At 33.5% G+C, this 22,504-nt stretch overlaps 1 protein-coding gene across 1 annotated transcript in view; it reads right to left on the reverse strand.

Annotated features, from left to right (window-relative positions):
* Window positions 1-22,504, reverse strand: part of LOC129808073 (death-associated protein kinase related) — a 177,221-nt gene that overhangs the window by 30,500 nt on the left and 124,217 nt on the right. The window lies entirely within an intron of this gene.

The following is a 22,504-nucleotide window of genomic DNA, read 5'->3' on the forward strand; positions in this document are numbered from 1 at the left end:
CTTTAAGGCATTTTTATTGATACTAATTCAACACCCACTATCGATTCGTCACAGTGTAACTTGTTCTCTGTAATGTCGATCGCCGAAGGTGGAAAGTGTCATCCTCTTGTAGGAAAAATCCAATAAAATCAGACAGATTAATGGGGATAAAATTTTAAAGAGCCCCACAAGAGGTCGAGACCAATATAAGGGACCGAAGAAATAATACACCTGTATTCGAAATTGTTAACTCAATTGTTAGGGAATTTAGAAAAGATAACACATTTAAATTCAGTTTAAGATCGAATTTAATGAAAACCAAACATCATATTGAAATTACGGTTTCTCTCTCCTCCACCAATAGGTCCACAGCTCTATGAGCTGATTTCGGACCGTAATGTCGCCCTCAGACTGGAGGTTTAGCCCAGTTCCCGAATCATGCCTAATAAGGAATTAGAGGAGTTAAGCCAGATGGCTAAGCCTTAGGGCCTTGACAGACTTGAGGATTAGCCAAGAGACGGCTTAGCGTAATTATATTAGAAATATTGGTTTAACTACATTTCCATATTTTTTTCACTAAGTCGTCTCTCGGCTTAAATCCTGAGTATGTCAAAGATGTTAGGTCTGAAGCCCGTATAATGTCCTAGACACACTTACGACTTAAGCCGAGAGACGACTTAGTGGAAAATGATGAAAATGTAGGTCAACCATTATTTCTAATATAATTTCGCTAAGCTGTCTCTCGGGTAATTCTCATGTCTATCGAGGCCCTAACACTGCCATGTTATAGGCTCAAACATGCATACATATAGACAGAACAAACAGAGTGCATGGCTCGCATACTATCGATGTTCTCAGTCTGAATAAAAATAATTTACAATAGCTCAGATAGTTTCCCAGGCCCTGCACCGGCCAGCCCTGTCAAATCATATGGTTCGGGAACAGCCTGGCCACCAGGACACCCAGCCCAGTCATTGAAAGCTCGGGCTACACATTTTGGAGATAAAGAACTCGGCTAGTCCGAGAGAAACCTTCCCAATATAAGCCTGCAAGCTGGACGACCTAGTCGAAACAACAGGCACCGCGCGGATCACATAAAAAAAGCCCAGCCGCACATGGAAACTCCATATACCGGGTGTATACTGAGCCTCGGAACCACCTTTTAACGGTTTCCGAAAACCGTAAATAAGTTTTCGGAAAATTCAGTACTGGCAGATTCATAACTGAACTTTCAGACGAATTATAATTCAAATTCGCATAAGACGTGACAATTTCCGTCTGACACAGGTTAAGGGGGATTCAGGGTTAACGCTTTAATTAACACCCAGCTTTAAGCACTATTTTAGACCTTATCGATGAGATCTGAATGGTAGGCCCTAAATAAGAACAGGATGGCAGATGAATGAAACTGTCAAATACATCTCCTGTAGGGGAATTCTGTAACAGTATGACAATGTCATATGACAAATTTCAAAATATTTATGTGCAAAATTCTGAAAGATTAATCGAAAGCTAGTTTCATATCTTGTACTAAGACATTCATAGAGCTCTTAGCAATACCCATTCGATGTTCACTAGGCTTTTATGTTGTCGTTCTCCCGAATTTACCACAAAAACCTGTCATATGACATTGTCATATCGTTACAGAATTCCCTTACTGATACCACTTCTGAATATTGTACAAACGGCAGAAATTTTGTGCAAATTATAAAAGCGGGTAAAATCACTTGGAAATTATTCAATTTGGTCAGTGACAACTGAGGAATACGACCGTCAACCCAATTTTTGTAGTTCCAATGCTCACCGCTACGAGCGCAAAACAGTGTACAGTAGACTCTCTCTCAATTGGGCATTTGGGGCGAAATGTCATCCGGTTTATCGATAGATTTCGGCGTCAAAGCCTTTGTAAATTCCACAAAAAGCGCTCAATTATAAAGAATCACGATAAAATAGGAGGAACTACAGCGAATTTGAACGAATTAGCTTCATAATTAAACGTGAAAACTATCAACAAAATTTTTCGCCCAAATGAAAAAGAGCCGATTGAGTGAGAGTTTACTGTATCACGTATATTTTCTAAGAGGTATTTTCTATGAAAGCTTCTTAAAAGTAGAGTATGAAAGGGGTATAATAATACAGGCTTGACTGATCGGACAGGTTGTTATTCCTATCAACGCCATCTGTTAAATTGTGAAAGACCATTAGAAAATTTTAAATCGTTGTTTTTTATGGATAGTCAATTAGGGTGCAATGCATTAATCTGAAATCGGACCAAAATTGGAATATTGAGATTTTTTCTTATTCTTTAAGATGATTAAGAGAAAAAGATGACGAAGAAGTATTTTTTAATGTAGGCCTTCGAAATATTTTTCATTTTTCTCATCTGAAGCAGTGGGGATATCTGAAACGTATTGCATATGTCAAACGTACTCTTTCGCACTCTTATTATTTTTTTTAGATTTTTATTATTTATTTAATTTTTTTAATTTTATTTAATTTTATTTTTACGTTTTTTATTCTATTTTATTTTATTATTTAGATTGAGTGATGAAAGAATGAGACAGACCTACGGGATTAACCCTTTAAGAACGAGTGGGACACCGGTGTCCCAAAATCATAAACGATTTTTTAGCTATAGAAAGTTATTTTGTCCACTAAAAAAATTTGAAAAATTAGGTTTTATTTTTAGGACACCGGTGTCCCATTCATCCTTAAAGGGTTATTAACGTAATTCGTGTGAGAAAGAGAAGCATGAAAACTTTGATTTCATGAAATTTTCTAGATCTAAAATCTGTGCTGGAATTACCCCTAAAAATCTACTTTCTGACTTAAATTTTGACATTTGTCAAAGTCACAAGTAATTGACAATCTCAGCAAAAATAGGACTGCTATTTTCAATTAAAATACCAAAGTTTTAGCGAATTATCAGAACTATTTCTATAACCTTCAATAAATCTTTGACATCTGTCAATGTGACATTGTCTGATAATCAATAGTAATTGTCATATTCGATTATTTCGAATTTAAACATTGGATTTCTTAGAAACCTCTACGATTATTTAACAACAATCTGACAAGTCAATGGAAATTATTCTCATAAAAGTGTATGAGGCATTTACGCAAGGTTTTTATGACACAAATAATGTCGACAATGTTGATGGAGACTGTGTATCAAAAGAATGACTCCAAAAAGTGTGTTCCACTTTATTGTATGGCAAGAACACACCATTGGAGTGGAATCTGAGAGATTGTGTGTTGGAAGGGACTTTCATTTCACAACAGTCTAGTGAAAATTAGGTTTCATTTCCTACACCAACAGCAAGTTACTTTGGCCACCCACTGGACAAGAATGATAATGAGATTTATAGGAAGGTTGGTGGAGACATGAAAATTATTCTTATCTATTGAGAACAAAAGTGTTACAACATCTCAGAGAAAAATAGTTAACACAGTTTAGAAGATATTCACTTGAAATTCCTTTGCATTATTCTTTTTTGGGGAATTCAATATTAACTCCTCGAACTACACGTTTCTACAATCTTTCTTTCAGGATCATTAAACAATCTACTAAACAATCAGGAAATAAAAGAAATTTTTAACTAGTCTACTAATACATTGCTTGATTCTCACTTACAAAATTTCTCTTCTAAAATACACAAAATCTCATGTTCTTTTTCTTTCATCTGTATCTCACATCAATTTCTTGCTTTATTTTCAACATCTCCTCCCTCACGAATGGATAAATAATTGTTTAATAGAGACATTTCACTGTTTAACTCTATTGGAAAGATTAATAAATTACACAATAAAAAAAGTTTTCAAATACTTTTTTTTCACTCATTCAACTCTCTTGTTTATGAGGCTTTACAAAAAGTAAAAATTGTGTTTGAATTCTGAAAAAAAAAAAAAAAAATAAAACTAATACCAAATTCAGGCAAGAAAACTAAACATGGATTTCTTTTCTCTTTCATACTTCTTTTCTCGTACTGATAAATAATGAATGAGAATCGTGACATGGGCGGGTATTTGAAAACAAAACCTCTTTTCCGTGCAAGATCGAAATTTATTTATGATGTCTATAAGAGTTCAACAGGAGAAAAATATTTCTCTATACTGGAGCAATTTGAGATTCACACAAGACGATGTTTTAGACGAAAGAAATATTGAAAAAAAAATAATAATCGCACAAACTAGGAAGTGAATTATTTCCAATAAGAATAATATAATATTAAGTTTAAGGTAGTGGAAAAAGAGAAACACTCAAAAGAAATTCTATAAACAATTTGTTTTCAATTCTGCGAAGTACGATTTTAACGACAATGTGATAACTTCTTATTCTTATAGAGTATCCTCAATATTTTTATTTTATTATGTAAATCATAAGTGATATAAGACATGTTTTCAGAATCATGGCTGTAAGACGATAAGTAAAATTAGGACAGGACTCTAGGCATTGTCAACAATTTGTCAAAAAATCTGACAGCTGTCAAAGTTCTAGGAAGTGCAAGCAAGAATTCCCTTTAGCTGTAGCGATCACAATGAGTCCGACAGAAACAACGTAAAAAACACAAGACGAAAAATTCCCCCTATCATGGAAAACAAAGCTTTTTAAATTATAATGCCTCCGGCACATCTTTAACTCGGTAAACGGTTATGAAAACAAAATTCGCGTCCCTTTCTTTCTCAAAAGATTTGCATAAATCTATCTTACTATTTCGGGCTCAACATTGAACTGAACTAAATTTAATTAGGTGTGATGTTCAAAAGAAGAAGAAGAGTGCCAAAGAGTAAGATAGACATAATGACAATTTTTTAAGAAAGAAAAGGATGTGAATTGTCATTTTATGAAATTTTCCTGATTCAAAAGGTGTGCCGGAGCCATAATTATCGTATACTAAAATTTAAAAATAATTTAAATTTGATATACCGTAGATGCGGGTAACTTTGTCTACTGTGGGTGACATTAGCCACTTATTGTTCGTAAGCTTTTTTTTAAATTCTAATGCATAAGAACGGTTTTCACCGTTTTCACCGATTACTATTATTAATCGTATCGAGATATTTATTACAACATGGTAGATTGTGTCGGTAAAGACCGTCCTTAACTTCTAGATTTAAAGAAAAAGCTTACGAACAGGAGAGGGTCAAAGTCATTTATGGAGGACAAAGTCACCCGCATCTACGGTATATTTTTTATCTTGATACCTTTCTAATTTGAAAGCTAATTCTTTCATAATCACATCTTTATATTTCAATAGCTCGGTCTCTGAGATCCATCGATTTTGAGATATTTCAGATCCTCTGATATATCATATTTCGGCAGAATTTTGAAATACGTAAGCTTTGCGAAAAATGACATCAGGATGTCGCCTTCCGTTCTTCTGTGACTGTTACGAACCAGTTTAAATAGGTAGTGAACCGGCGTGCACATTAACACTGAAAACAAAATTCACGGACTTTTCTATTTTCTGAGTTCAAGCATTCCGCAAAGCTAGAATGCGTTGATTCTCTTCTTAGCAAGACTTTTTTTTCAAGAACAGGCCATTCCTTTTTGTTTCGTTAAAGTTTCTTTAAAGGATTAAGCATGTGATTGTCGTCCACAACCACAATCGATTAGACGAGCTTTAACTATTTAGTACACATTTTGACAGCTGTCATTTTGACAATTATCTGACAGCTTCTTCTTTTGAATGTAATTCATGTCAATTTGGCTAAATGGACCCGAGTGTGTCCGACAGCCTAAACGTAACTAGAAGCAGAAGAATTCCTTTCAATTAGTAGATTCTACATACTTCAATTCTGTTATACAACAGCATAAACTATTTTTACCCTAGAAAGCAAATCGGAACAGGAACTGACAAGACTATAAGAAAAAATAAAATTTCCTATGCGATTGTTATAAAAAAAAGGCATTAATAGATTAAAGATGCGTACGCATTACGCATTTCTTTTCCTGTCATCTCTTTTTTTTCCGTTACACATTACATTGTCCATTTTGAGCAAAAGAGAGTGTGGTGATGCATTAGAAAATTTCTTGCTTGCATTCTTCTCATACTTTTCTTCACTCTTTTAAACACAACATCTCTTGATACTATAAATAGTACACCATTGTCTATAAATATATTTTAATGCACTTTGTAAAGGCTCACACTCAATCTTCATCTTCTTCCCAACCGATTACACTCACACACCATCATCCTTTTAATCCACAAAGAATGCGCGTAAAACTGCCATAAAATTCATTCAACTCTTCCACGCAAAATGCCGATATAGACTTTAAATTAACTCTCTTAACTGCATCTCTCGAAAAAACTCTACTTTTTTTTACATATGGTGGGATTTTACACTTCCTGTGCGACTTTTGTCTCATGTAGTCACCACTTTATCATCCGTCAAATTGTGTGTGGAAAGCTGCCTTTTTCCACCAGCTGGGATTCTTTACTTTATTAGTTAGTCATCTCCATCACTAAACATTCATTCTCTCAAATTATCGACTGGAATTTGGAAAAAGCGGAAAATGTGTCTGAAGTGGGAAGATTTTTATGCGTGAAACTTGAGAAGAAAATGTGAATTTTTGTTTTTCACTCAGTTTAGCATAATACATTCCATTTATATTTCTTCACTTTTTCCTTTTATGTTTGAAAGAATTCATTTTAACAATAATTTATAATGATTTTATATTATAGGCCTCGCAATAACATTTGAACTGTGAACAGAAACCGTGAGTGGAAGATAGGCAGATCGCGCCGATCAATACCCAAGATCGCACTAATCGCGCGCTTACTTTTCTAGATCACACTTATCGTCACCTAAAGGGAACTGTAAGCGCCAGAACTGTTTACCCCTGGATTTTTTGTATTCACTTGTGTTTACACCCATTGAGCCCAAACAGAAATAGATTTTGATTCTCCAATAGTGTCTTGGATAAAAGGTAAATGTAACTTTATTTGCACAAAAAGTCGTTGATGATCGAAAAATTCAAATTCAATTTCGAATTTTCATACTAAACTTTCGTACAAGATGGGGAAAATTTATCAAATACCACACTAAAAAGCTCGCAAAAGAGTTACTCTGTGATTATGGAGTGATTAAGTAATGGGACAAGAACAGTAAACGTCGTTGTTCTGTTTTATTCTTCACAACAATATGAAGACCGTCACATTTTGACACTTGAGCACTTCGAAATTCGAACAGGATGTATCTCAGCCACCTTGCGGCATTAACAAAAAGTAAGAAAGTCTCTTTTTTGGATCTTCAAATAGATTATCGAATTTTTCAAGATCTACTTCTGTACGGAAAGATTCTTTCCGTACAGAAGTAGATCTTGAAAAATTCGAAAATCTATTTGAAGATCCAAAAAAGAGACTTTCTTACTTCTTAATACTTTCGTAAGGTGGCGGAAGTTACATCCTGTTCGAATTTCGAAGTGCTCAAGTGTCAAAATGTCTCGGTCTTCACATTGTTGTGAGGCAAAAAACAGAACAACGACGTTTGCTGTTCTTGCCCCAGTATTTAATCACTCCACAGTAACTGAGTAACTCTTTTGCCAGCTTTTTAGTGTGATATTTGATAAACTTTCCCCACCTTGTTCGAAAATTTAGTATGAAAATTCGAAATTGAATTTGAATTCTTCGAACTTCAACGACTTTTTGTGCAAATAGAGTTCCATTTACCTTTTATCCAAGACACTATTGGAGAATCAAAATCTACTTCTGTTTGGGCTCATTATGGGTCCTCGAAAATCTTAAGTCATTATCTAAAACCGTTTGATCTCTAAATTTGATAAAGGCCATTTGGGCAGACGGACAAAAAACGTGACATTCTATTTCGCAAATCGTTTGATTGGCAAAGATATAACCGAAAAATTGGTTCCCAGGGGTGAAAGATGAAAATTTTGGGTTAAGGTAATGAAGCATGCATTGACACTGAAGGTCGTATCGTCCCCCTAAATTATTAAGTATAAAGCTTATAATGTGATTTTTAGAAAATTATTTACGGCTTCTTACTAAATTCATTTTGCAAAATATATTGCAGAAGATAATTTTGTAAAAGATACGAATGATTATAAAAAAATGTTAAGATAAGAATCCGACCTTCAGTGTCGATACATGCTCCACTTACCTTACAAAAAAATCAAAGGATTATTCTGCTCTTACTATGAAGTTCCAGAAATAAAATAGGATTAAAAAAGATTATAATCTTAGAAAAGTTATAATGAATATTAAAAAGAATATTATAAACATATTTCCATAAACTAAATGCCCTCCTTAAATTCCACAAGATAGACCCACTTCACCAAAAAATAATTCAAATTTAAAATTAAATCGTTAACAGTCGTATTTGGGTTATTAAAGTAAATCTACCAAAAGATTCCATTAAATGAAATCAAAAAGATGATATTTAATATAAAATGTCACATAAAGCTCGTTAAATTAATCAAAATTTAAATGATTATTGAGGAAATTGTGAATTTCATTCATGAAAATGGGCATTTTGCTCAATGTCTGTTGTGACATAGTGAGAGTGTTGCAGAGAGGAAGTTCAGAGGGAAAGAGATAAAAAAGAGATCATGGGAATTGTATCTCAACAGATTAAATTGAACTTCGTCTTCATTCTCTTTTCTCTCATGTCTTTGGACGCTTTTTTCCTGTATTTTCTTCAACGTTCAGTTACTTTACAACCATTGTTTATTGATTGTTTAAAAAAAAAAACACTGTAAGTGTGAAATTGTTACAAAGGTCAGATTTTGATCTTTTGCTTTGCACTCTCTCTGTCTCGCAATATCTTGTCCTCCTCCACTACGACCCCTTTTCCAATCCCAAAACAATCTTCTTCAGATCACCAATCATTTCACTTTAGTCTTGGGTGATCCGCACACACCAACTTTTTCCCCTTCAAGACACGCGGATCCCATTGATGTTCCAGCATCATGAAGCAAAACATCATCATCAGACACAAGAGCACCACCAGCTCCAAGAAATCCGTCGTCAAGACATTCAGGCATATAATTTAAGGAAAGTAGCTGGACCGGTTAGTTTGCGTTCTCCTCCAGATTGTGAATATGGTTGAGGTGCAAAACCAACTTAATACATACAACACCGAAAACACAATATTTGTAATATTAACAAATTATATCAGTTAGAATTGGAAATTTTAATAAACTTTTTTGTTTTCATTTCGAACTCAAAAATAGAGGAAAATTTTAAAATTCTGCTCGAGAAAAAAACCGTTAAGGTGTTTGTATATTTTCCGTGTGATAGTGAACGGAATTCGACAAAGACTGGAGTATCAACTTCCGGTTTTCGGTGACCCACTCCACCGCCCTAAATATCCTTTCTTGTGTTTTTTTCTTTACTCCATACCTTTTCAAACCCTATATAAAAGCATGTTTTTTTCAGTTAAGATTAAGATTTATCTATGGTTCGATTATATTACTTTCGAAACCGCTGCACTCAGTTCTATCTCAACACCCAAGGCGGTAAACCTACTCTATATTATACCCTAGACACACTTACGTCTTAAGCCGAGAGACGACTTAGTGAAAAATCTTAGAAATTGTGTTTAACCATTATTTCGAATATAATTACGAAAAGCCGTCTCTCGGCTAATCATCAGGTCTGTCAAGGCCCTTACAGTGCTCTGTGTGTGTTCTGATACACATAGTCTTTCCGTACAGAAGTAGATCTTTAAAAATTCGAAAATCTATTTGAAGATCCAAAAAAAAGACTTTCTTATTCCTTAATAATTTCGCAAGGTGGCGGAAGTTACATCCTGTTCGAATTTCGAAGTGCTCAAATGTCAAAATGTCTCGTTCTTCACATTGATGTGAGGAAAAGAACAGTATAATGACGTATAGAGCCTGATCACAAGTAGATTTTGATTCTCCAATAGTGTCTTGGATGAAAGGTAAATGGAACTCTATTTGCACAAAAAGTCGTTGAAGTTCGAAGAATTCAAATTCAATTTCGAATTTTCATAATAAATTTTCGAACAAGTTGGGGAAAATTTCTCAAATATCACACTAAAAAGCTCGCAAAAGAGTTACTCCGTGATTATGGAATGATTAAATACTGGGGCGAGAACAGCAAACGTCGTTGTTCAGTTTTTTCCTCACAATAATGTGAAGACCGACACATTTTGACACTTGAGCACTTCGAAATTCGAACAGGATGTAACTTCCGCCACCTTGCGAAAGTATTAAGAAGTAAGAAAGTCTCTTTTTTGGATCTTCAAATAGATTTTCGAATTTTTCAAGATCTACTTCTGTACGGAAAGATACTGTTCTTTCCCCAGAATTTAATCACTCCATAATCACTAAGTAACTCTTTTGCCAGCTTTTTAGTGTGATATTTGATAAATTTTCCCCACCTTGTTCGAAAATTTAGTATGAAAATTCGAAATACAATTTGACCGGCCAAATCCTCAACAATATTTTGTCAAGGAGGCTACAATGAACGTTAAGACGGCGGCTGAAGTATAGAAAGGAAAACGATTAAGAAGGGAAATGGAATCACTCGCAACCGCTCGCAACGCTTGTCTGAAAACGTTACACTTCGCAAGAATCTGAGAATAATGTAGAACCATCTTCAAGGACTACACCTTGTAAGGTAGCACATGTATAGGAGGTGTTAACAACCTTAGAACCCATTAGTTTCTGGTTCAATATCCATTTACAAAAAACATCTACCAACATTTTGGTTAATTTAACAAATTTTTCTCACCGAGTGCATCAAGTCTACAATCCACCACCTCATGAGAGTAGGTTAGTTAGGTGAACTTTTATCAACATTATGCCACATACACTCAACTTAATTACTGAATCAGTGAAAATACTAACAACATATCTGCTCCCAAGAATCAGACACAACACATTCTCTTGTCCAACTCCAAAAATGGGGAACAAAATTTCCGGTTGGCAAAAGCGAGTTGAAGAAGTCGACGGTAAAGAAAGACAGACAAATCGACAGAATATACGTAACGAGTACATAGAAAATTCTATGAACAACTAATTCATATAAATGATGAAATAGATGGGAGAAAGAAATATTAAAATGCAAAAAATCAGACGGTTGAGCCTGAACCAGAATGTGGGCGAATCCACTTGTTTCCAGTTTTTTTTCCACTTAATTTATTCATATCCCTCCAACTAGCCATCATTTTTCCACAAATAAAATCAACCATCAAGTTAACAATTTATTTTAGGCATTCAGCAACAATCAACTTTTTATTTCTTTTTGTCTTACAACAATCTTGCCATCTTATTTGACTAAGGAGAGTCTTACACACCTCAGTGATTCCTCACGCAAATAAATTGCATTATTTACTAATTATTCTTCTTTTTTTTTACTCAACAGAAACACACGCATTCAATCCTTAGAAGTATCTTTATTTTACAGGTTTATAAATATAAACTTCGCATTTTTAATTAATTTTGCCAGGGTATTTAAACACTAAGCCTACTGACCGTTTTTGGTCGTTTTACGGTCAAATGACAAACCGCGATAGGGTTTAGATACTCAACAAATTTGTTTTAGAAAAAAGCAAAAAATTAAAATTAAAATATTGAAAAATATATTACATACATATTTTGAGAAATACATAAAGTTTGATAGTGGCATTGTACCGTTTAAATATGTATTAAATTTAAAACGATCAATTTGACCGGGTCTTGGTAGGTTTAGATACATCAATTACGGGTACTACACCGATTGGCTCCATTCAAATAACCTTTCGAAGAGAAAAGCCACTCCAAATCCAAGCCAAGCCAAACCTATTCGAAAATCTACCGGAACCATTAAGTGCAAGTTCACGTACTCGCCGCTTTAGCGCTGATTGTTCTGCTATTTCGAATTTCGATATTTTTGAAACTTCATTTATCAACAATGTGAACAACAGTGTGTAAACGTTTGCTGCAAAAAGTAATTTTTTGTGTAGTTTTGTCGAATTTCAGAATAACAGAATGTTTGAATTGCAATTTTATTACGATAAATGACCATAAACATGCTCACTTTTGTGCAACTCATCACTTTAAACGTTCGAACTTCCAACGGGTTTTAGGTAAGTTCTCTCTGATATACATTCGAATCGGTAAAGGAAAAATCTCAACCGGAGAGAGTTCTCAAATCGGTTAGGTTATTACTGAACGAGACGATTAAGTTCGATTCAGTCGAGTTAGAAATTTCAAGAACTTTCAAAAAAATCCAAATTTAAGCAAACCGGTTTAAAAAATAGGCCCTCCAATGTAGTTTAACTTTGACCTTTGAAAATTTCATATCGAAAATTATTTTCGAACATAGATGTCTAAGGATGAAATATTCACCTTGACTACCTCCAAAACATATTCGAAAATGAAAAAAATCTAGGAGCCATTTTCGAAAAAAAAAAAAACAAAAAAACATGGTTTTGTTGGGGAACTAGGATGCGCGGGGAGGGAACGACTGGTCTAGATAATGTTGACTTATCAGAATATTTAATATTAGTCGAATAAATTTTTTTTTTTTAATGCAAAATTCGTTTTACTTCGCTTTTTGGGTATTCCTTGACACTCTTTACTTTCCTTGTGAATATTCAATCGGATAGTTAATTATCCTTACAGTTATAGGAATTTCAAATCTTAAAAATTCTGTTGTTGTTGATTCATGGGGGAGGGTCATCGAAGACCGCAAGTCGATATCTCTTCCCTTTTGGCCTTTAACCGTGTGATAAGTTGAAAACAAGTGGATTGTATAACTGCTCTCTCTCATTAAGTTCGAACAGTAAAACTACTAAACTGCATAAATTAAGATCTTTCTTAGTAGGATTGAATGAAACAAATGGTCACAGATAATCAAGTTGTCAAGAATGACAGCTAGTGTTATGATTGGATCCGAGTTTGGCAGGAAACCAGTTGTATGAGCTATCAGTGAACTCATGAACACGTTTCCCAAATCGACACGAGTTTTAACGAGTTCAAGCCTGTTGCACGACATTTCTTTATCGATGCCGTGTGCACAATAAGATTTGTTTTGAAAACATGTCATCAAAACTGCCTATGAGTGAGTGAGAAATCTAGATCTAGCCATCTCGCTTAGTCTTATAGACATTTTCGAAAACATGTTTACAAAAGAAAAGTTATTGTTAACTCTGGTTTTGTAAACATGTTTCTGACCTGACATTTCAATGATACCCAGCACACAATAAATATTGTTTTTTAAATTTATTTTTAACATTTCAATATGAGTGAATGAAACTTAAAAATGCTCACTCTCATAGGAAATTTTGAAAACATATTTACAAACAAAATTTATTATGTGTTGGACATTATGCCCATTATTTAGCCCACAATAATTTTTGTCTGTAAACAAGTTTTCAAAATTTCCTATGGGAGCGAGCGAGATCACTAGATCTCGGTCATTGTTATTGAAATGTCAAAAATATGTTTACAAAACAAAAGTTATTGTGTGTTGGGCATTCTGCCCAAAGCCCAATAGCTTTTGTTTTGTAAACATGTTTTCGACGCTTCAGTGAGAGTGAATAAAACCAAGATCTAGTTATCTCGCTCTCTCTCATAGGAAATTTTGAAAACATGTTTACAAACAAAAGTTATTGTGTGTTGGGCATTATGCCCAAAGCCCAAAAGCTTTTGTTTTGTAAACATATTTTTGACATTTCAATGAGAGCGAGTGAGATCTAAATCTAGTTATCTCGCTCACTCTCATAAGCAGTTCTGAAAACATGTTTACAAAACAACATTTATTGTGCAATCCCCATCATTTTCTTTCTATGAAGCTGTCGCTGAAAATGGTATCTTAAACACAAATTGAAGACCTCTAGGATATAATAAGTTAGGCAGTCTAACTTGTCCAAATCAGTACAAGACTATGTTAATATGTATGTATAAAAAGTCATTCAATTGAATGAGACATTAGAAGTCAATGAGTACAGCACTGTGTATGGTGATTTGCCTTTATGAATAAGAAAAACCACAAGAGTCTGATGCCCACACTTCAACATGTTGTACCTCTCTTTGGCTGAGGTTGCCAATGTTGTTTGTGTTGACTGCCGGACAAATCAAGAGCACCTCACCACTCAATTTTGCATTTATTGACGCTAGTTTCATTTTTTTTATGCTGCCTTTTCCAATTCTCCTTCATTCCACCTCAATTTTCAAATATACTACTATAACTTTACAAGAATATTCTCGAGTCTTGTCTACAATTATTACTCTTTCATATTCAAATTAACTATTTTTCAAGTTTTAACATACAACAACAATAAAAAAGAAAGAAAACTATAAGACGACATGCTGACTGTGTTGTATTCAACTTCTGAAGATATTGAGTGAATTGTCTCGACAAAAAGCCAAAAATTAAATAATTTACATAATTATTTCTTCACCCGAAACAAACATAAATGATATGTTCAAGAAAAACCACATCACATGAATATGAGACAAAGCCATTCCGATGTAAAAAATCAATTTACAAATGACACCATAAATCCCATGATGTATTCTTCACCTCTTTCTATCTCTCTTATCTCAGCAAATAGGCAGAAAATGTGTTAAAATGGAAATTTAACAAGATTCTTTTTATTTTTTGCTTATTTTCCCTCTGTTTCCAGTAATTTATAAATATTAAAAAAAAAAGAAAAATAAACGACACGGACCTTCAGTCGTCACATCTCAATCTCGTGGCTCTCAAGTACAACATTATACAAATAACACTTAGAAAACTTATAAGTAAATAATCATTTAAATGTTTAAAAAAAAAACTACCGAAATCCCATTTAGGCCATGGGTTGCTAATATATTTTACACTATGCATACACCTGTATAAATACCTTCTTATTTGCTGTACTTGATTTTTGTAAAGAACCGCGCGCTCAGAGGCTATTATTTACAGTACGAAAATTATCTTGTTAGAATTCAACACTACTGATTTCTTTTCCCATTACACAATTGTCTTAGCCATACCCCCCCCCCCTCCTTCGACTAAAAAAAAACGGTCTTTGAATTGACTTCCAAATTTTGTACATTGTTTAATCTTTCATGTGATAGTTTTCAATTAAACTTCAACAAAGATGTAATTTCTACAAAAGTCTTTAGAAGGTAATGAGACTCTTTTTTTCTGTACTTCTCCTCTTAAAAGTAAATTCACGGAAATTAAGAAAACAAGAACTTGCGGAAATTCAGTTAGATACACAAAAATTTAGGTCATTTCAACAAGAAAGCCAGAACAATACGCAGTACATTCCGTCAGGTAGGCAGGAAGTTCGCAATTGCAAATGATCTTAATGAAGGAGAATTGGTCTTGTAATCAAATAAACCCGGAAGGTACCTTTTTTACTCGTAAAGTAAATATAAAAGTAGTAAAGAGTAAGATATAGCTTTGGAAGTGTCACTCTTGGTCAGTGATAAAAAATGATTAATTAAAAAAAGATCTGCAAAAGAAAATTAGGTTTCTCTGTCCTAAATTTACATTTTATAACCAAAGAATTCAACAAAAAATTGATACAATAGTTGTAATAATATAAGAGTCTCAGTCAGCTAAAATAATTATAAAATTATATTTTTAATAGAACTGAAAAGATCAATAAAATGGTAGGATAATTCAGCACATATTGACGTAGGGGAGACCGGGGAGGTTGGGACACTTTTTCATGTTTTGACTTTGAGACACTATTCCAAAAAAAAAACCACGATAGTGTATTACAATTTTATGCGGTATATAGGATACTTATGGGTATTGACTTTATAAAAAGTAGGGGAAAGTGGTCTGCCTTTGAATGCGGCAGCCTTTGAATGTTTTAGTTTTTCTCTTATTTATCAAAGTAAAAATTTTATTTTGTGAACTAAAGTTAATACTATTATCTATTTTCTATTAATTTCTATTAATAAAATGGAATTTTAGCTTTGGGAAATAAAAGAAAAATGGAAGCATTCAAAGGCTGCCGCGTTCAAAGGCAGGCCGCTTTCCCCTACTCGATATAACTTGGAAAAGAACTGAGTTTTCTTGGAGAAGATAAAACATTTAACTTGACGTTTTGTCCCAAACCTCCCCGATGTGGGGCAGTATGGGACGCAAAAGGGGATGTTTGGACGCGTTTTTTCACGCATAATTACATAGCTGGAACACGTTAATTAATTTTAAATACCAGATTAAAAATATTTCTGATAGAAATAAAAATGTTTCATCTTTTATTTCACACTTAGAAATTAATATCAATTTTATTTGTACAGTAGAGTCATTTATTGTCAATCAATTACTTAAAGTATTTTCTTCAACATGAAAAATATTGATAAACTTTTTTTTTTCAAATTTAACTGCTGCCCGAATTAAAAAAGTAGTCTAATCTTAAAGAGCCGAATTATCGAGAATCTATTATACTAAATTTAGTATTTTAATATATCAGATTTCAATGTAGACTAATGCCTTTAGTGCATCCTGGGTGGAGCATTAGTAACTAATACCCGTACTAATTAGGACTTAAGCATTGTAATGGAGCATTAGTATTCTTCTTAAATCAACCCCATAACGAGAATTAATTTTATGTTAATAAAATCAAATACAATTTTACAACGACAATTCAAAACCGTATTCATACAGAATATTTAATTCTTTAGATAGTCCTTAACGTAAGAAACAAAAAATCCAAATTTATGCCTCCGGTACAGGGCCGTAGCGCTGGGAAGGGGGCATTGAGGGGCAATGTCTTACCTTAAAAACCAGAAACTAAGATAATGTTCTAAGTAAACCGTTCGTAGTATGATATGGTTGAGAAGAAATTAATCTCCTATTAAATGGCCTGATACATCTAATCTAATAGAATAATGAATTGAAGTGCGTAATGCAATTGGTTAAAATCGTATGGAAAATCAAACGATAATTTTGTGAAAACTTAAATATTTTCACAAACATCTTAAAAAAATAAAATAGAATATTTATTCATCGATTTGGCATTGTTATTAACCCTTTAAGGACGATTGGGTCACTGGTGACCCAAAAATGAAATTTTTCCTACGATCTTCTAAAGTCAGAAAAAGTAATATTTTTCTGACCCCCAATTTTAGATCTTCTCGTCCTTAAATGGTTAATGAGTTGAAATTGCAATTATTTGATGATTAATTAAATAAAATAATGTTTTTTAATGGTTCTGAGCAAAACGAGCGTTAAGATTCTTACATTTCTTACATAAAAAACTCAGTATATTTCCTTTTCCTTTCATTTACGCATTCTCAAGATAGTTAAAGAGTTACGTGGATCAAGGAGACTATAAAAATATACATAATTTCTCAATTTTTTTCAGCAAATTAAAAAAAAATAATTTAAGCTCTTAGGCATATAAAAGTACAGCATTGACATAACCTATATTTTCTAAATTTTTTATTTATTTTTTTTAAAAATTTAGTCATTGAAATCATATTTTTGGAGAATATTTCTTGAAAAAAAAATACTTTTCGGTGAAGAAGTTTTCTCGGAATTGGTCCATCTAAAGTCCAAAAATCAAATATTTGCTGTTAGCTGATAAGTCAAACTAATCAATTGATCAAAACGTATTCTACATTCTACAAGACGAAACATTTTTTTTTGTTTTATCTCATTCACTTACATTCCAGTGAAGTGGACAGCAATCGACTGACCAAAATAGATCAATCAAAAATTTTGATTAATGCCCTACCTTTAACTACTAATACCCTACCTTAAATTCAACTCTAGCTACGGCCCTGCTCCGGTACCCCTCTTAGATCGGTAAAATTTCTTGAAATCAAAATTCATGCCCCTTTCTTTCTCAAAAGATTTGCATAGGTCAATCCTACTCCTTCGGACTCACAATTGAACTGAACTAATTGTAATTGGGTGTGATGTTCAAAAGAACAAGAGTGCGAAAAGGATAGAATAGACATATGAAAAACTTTTAAGATAGAGAGGGATATGAATTTTGTTTTTATGAAATTCTCCTTACCTAAAAGGTGTGTAGACTAATATTAAAATCTTGAATTAGGGAGAAATGGGGTACCCTTGAACTGAGCAGCTTTAAAAATTGGCTTTTTTCTCCTATTTTTAATCGGAATTGGACCTTACCGGGATATTATTTAACTTTACAAATCCATTGTGAAGCTAAATTACATTATGATAAGCCTTAAATGCTTTTTAAAATAGGAAGTTTATTTTCAAAGGTATCCCATTTCAAAGATGCCCTGGTCCCCCTAAGTACAAGTATTGTACGTAAGAAAATTTAAAATAGAACTCAAAAAATCATAAACTTCACGGGAAACCTAAGTAAAGAGACTTCTGATCAGTTAGCCATCATTTTCTGATCAAAATTAATCTTTTCATTGATCAAAATGATAATTTATAGACCAAAAATGTTTATTCCATTTTTCACTAACCGAAACTTCACAGAATTTGTGTTTTTTTTTTAAATCCAGAATATTAATCTCTGAAGTTTCCCTTCTATGTCCAATCATTAAATTGACATAAATCACTTAATCAAATTCATTAGGGAATCAGAAAATTATACTAAAACAACAATGAATATGAGAAAGCACTTATAAATCAAATGGGATTCATTCATCTATTTCCAAAATATTTTTGAGCCTTTTCGAAAACAAAGGATAGTTATACAAATAAAATATTATAAATTGCACCTGACTTTGATGACCAGAAATACCATTCATCCCATTTCCACGTGTCAGACATTTAATGTTGATTTAATCTCTGCTCCTCCTTTTCTTAGAAATCAAAAAGGGTGTCTTACCTGAAACGAAAAATAGAAAGACACATTAATTAGCTAAAAGTCGGCTTGAGGCTGTTTTTTTTTGTTTGAAAAAAAAAAGGAGAGATAGAAGCATTGAGAATTTTTCTGTGGAGAAATCCTAAAAAAAAAATACAATTTTAAAAGAAGATGGAACGGAAAATGATCTTGGAAAGGTTACGCAGCGTATTAAGAAAACAATTGAGAGTGGAGGAACGGAATTGGTGGAAGCCTACACCTTTTTTTCCGACATTCTCTCCCCATTAATTCTCATCGTCATCAGCAAAAAGGCAGAATATGTGTCTACCTATGTGGAAAAAAATACATATATATGTATGTAACAGTGAGACAGAAAAAAGACCAACCGTGAAACATTCCAATTGTAGTGAGTCACCATATAACCGCCAGAAAACCGTTGAATGATATGATCATCTCATCTCTCTCCCATCATTACCTCAACAATGATCTTTTATTGCAAGTTTTGTTTGGAATGGTCAATGGTGGGTTATATTATGCAAGAAATTAATATTACACCGTAATATTCCATATAAATTCAATCCCATTATAATTTTAAAAGGGAATTTGAGATACCGAGGATCCGAAAATTGATGATACTGCAAAAGTTAAAGAAGAATACCCCCTTTGCGATCTCAATGCGATCAACAGCATTATATTTTAAGTGTCTGTAAGTAGGGGACTGTGGGGCTAAAAACGATAAACTAGAAATTTTTTTTTTTAATATCTTTCTAAGAACAAAAAAAATTGCCAAATCTCTAAATTTTTACTATTAGCCTTGGTTGACCTTAAATGTCCAATGTTTAAATTAGAATTAAAAATATGGAAAATAAAATATAATTATTATTTTGAGAAATTTTTTTCTTGGAAATATTGATATTTTTTACAGGAAGTATTAATTTTTTTATTGTGAATCAAAAGCAATTAATTTAAAAATATTAAAATATTAAATTTTGGCGTAATTGTCAAGTAATGTGAAGAGGCTATTAAAGGGTATTTCTGAGAGTAATTCGGAGATGCTAAATACGATTGCATTGGCCATTTTAGAATTTTCCGAATAGCAATCCCTAAGTTTAAGACTCAAAAACAAAAAAAAATTGTTTTGTCACTAATCTCAGGCTGTTCTACATGATGAGGCAAGAAAGTTTTTCTTCGACGACCATATGATCGGACGCTGTTTAGAGGTTAGTTCGACGACTCTCTCTGAAGTGCAAAATCAGAAAATTGTTCTACAGAGGTCGTTGACCCACTTCTAAACAGTGTCCGATCATATGATCGTTGAAGGAAAACTTTTCTTTCTCACCATGTAGAACACCCTGAGATTAGTGCCAGTAGATTTTTTCTCTTTGAGTCACCCTAAAAATGTACATTCAAACGCTTGAATCTTGTACCGAGAGAGACTCAAACTCACAACAGTAACGGTAGAGTCCGGGATCTCACCGCCCGAGATCCAAACTCTCATACCAAAATTCACCACGGATCCTTATCTGCACAAATTAAACGACACTTAAGTGAAGAAACCCTACCTGTCTAATGCCCTAGAGGCACTTACGGCTTAAGCCAAGATACGGCTTAACGCAATTATAATCGAAATAATGATCAGATTACCGTAAATGACTTTGCCAAGACAAGGCTTAACGTAATTATAACCAAAATAATGATCAGATTACCGTAAGTGCAGGTGACTTTGTCCCCTGGGACTGACTTTGACCCCTTTCGTTCGTAAGCTTTTTTTTTAAATTCTAAAGTTAAAGCGTTTCTCACCGATCAGACATGGTAGATTGGTTCGGTAATGAATGACCATCGTTAAGTACTAGAATTAAAGAAAAGGTTACAAACAGAACGGGATCAAAGTCACCCACACTAACGGTACATTTCTATCAGTTTCTGACTAATCCGTCTCTCGGCTTAAACCGAGAAACGGATTAGTTAGTGGGAAACTGATGGGAATGTAGTCATATCATTATTTTGATTTAGATAACGTTAAGCCGTCTCTTGACTTGAGTCTTAATACGGGCTTCAGACCTAGGCTTAGCCATATGGCTTAAGTCCTCTAATTTGCTATCGGTCAAGATTTTTTGGAAAATTTTGACCTTTGATTGGCTTATGAAGGGCAAATGATCTATTAGGTTCAGGAAAATCAATAAAATCGGTTGCTGTTGAAGATTTTGAGATTCTCGGGAGCTGGACTAAACCTCTGATCTGAAGATGGTCTAAGTATGTCTAGGTCATAAAGCAATTTTTATCTTTACAAACGTTTCTCGTTAAGATAGATTAAAATCACTTTCTGTAAAGTTGTAAGGCTGTAGATTTTCTATAATATGCCGATTACAAATAACCTAGATCCCTTGGGAAGTTCGAGAAAAAAATCCACTATGTTTTTGCCCCACATTCCCCTACTCTTGGAATCTCGGAGAGTGAACAAACATTTCCTTGTGGGATCAAGACACACATTTAATGCTTAGCTTAGAAAATTTATGAAAATGGCCAAAGTCTCTTGCTTACACATTCTACCGCACATTTTAGATTCATAATAGCAATTTTAAGTTATTTATTCAAAAAGGTGCAATAAAGTTACTCGTTTTTTTTTTGTTCTTTAAATTCTTTCCTACCTTCGTCGCAACATACACAAGGTTAAATCCACATTCAATAAAATATTTTGTACTTATTGTATAAATTGCATACATTTTGCGACATTTACGGTCGTTCTTGGGGAGAAATTGCAAGATCATAGAAAAATATTTAGTGAACAGGAAGACAAGAAGACAGAGAGAACTGCGTATTCAGGAATTGTGCGTATTATAAAATATTTCCCCAGCAATATTAATTTACATTTTCCACCAACATTAAAATAAACAAACATATATTATGAAATTAATTTTAATTTAATTTCCAATTTAATGCCCCAGCCAAACAGCTCAAAACACCCATCTGATTTTCTTTGCACTCTTAGTATATAAATTTTTGAATGAAGTCTCCCAACTCTCTCAGACTGTCTCACATTATTCAGGTATTTAGATCAGTGGTGCCCAAGAAAAAAGCCGAATGAAAAATTTGTTGCCGAGCGATACACTGCGAAAAATGGGATGATAAATGGAAAATTTACCTCTGCAAATATATTGCATTTTCTTTATAAAATTAGGGAAAACCTCCGACAAATGATTTTTTCTAGAAAGAAAACTTCCTAAAGTTTTATTGAGTAAGGTATTTTGTGGATAATTATTGCTAAATTCTAACAAAATTGCGATGAATTGGAGGGCTGTATTTTTCAGACATATTTTTGAGCATCCGGCAAAATCTGGAAGAGATGGGGCTTTGTGCTTGGTATGAAAAAAAAGCTTATTTTTTGCTCTATCGATCGCCGCAAAGCTTTAGACCCGGTTCCGGGTTTGGAAGGAGTAATTAAAGAAAGTTAACAAAAATATCAATTTTAGCCATTTTAAGTGACAGTGTGGCGGCTCAAATATACTCACACACACCAACTCAAGCGCGATGCGTCATGTGTCACTTTCTTTACCGCCAGAATTGTTTTGTGCGTCGATTTGTGTTTTCCGTGAAAAAAATAGCTATTTATTAGTGAAAAATCAACTGCAGTGACTCTGTGTATGAGGCTTGTGCACCATAGAACCACCCAAGGCACCAAAATGTGTTGCATTGTGAAAAATTGTGAGAATAACAGCCGGTGAAATGCTGCGAATATCACCAATGCACCTGTAAGCTTTTTCTTATTTTATTGGTTTCTCAAACATCGCAGGAAACCTTGAGGACAAAGATA

This window comes from Phlebotomus papatasi, chromosome 3 (genome assembly GCF_024763615.1).
Source record: "Phlebotomus papatasi isolate M1 chromosome 3, Ppap_2.1, whole genome shotgun sequence".
NCBI classification, from domain to species: domain Eukaryota; kingdom Metazoa; phylum Arthropoda; class Insecta; order Diptera; family Psychodidae; genus Phlebotomus; species Phlebotomus papatasi.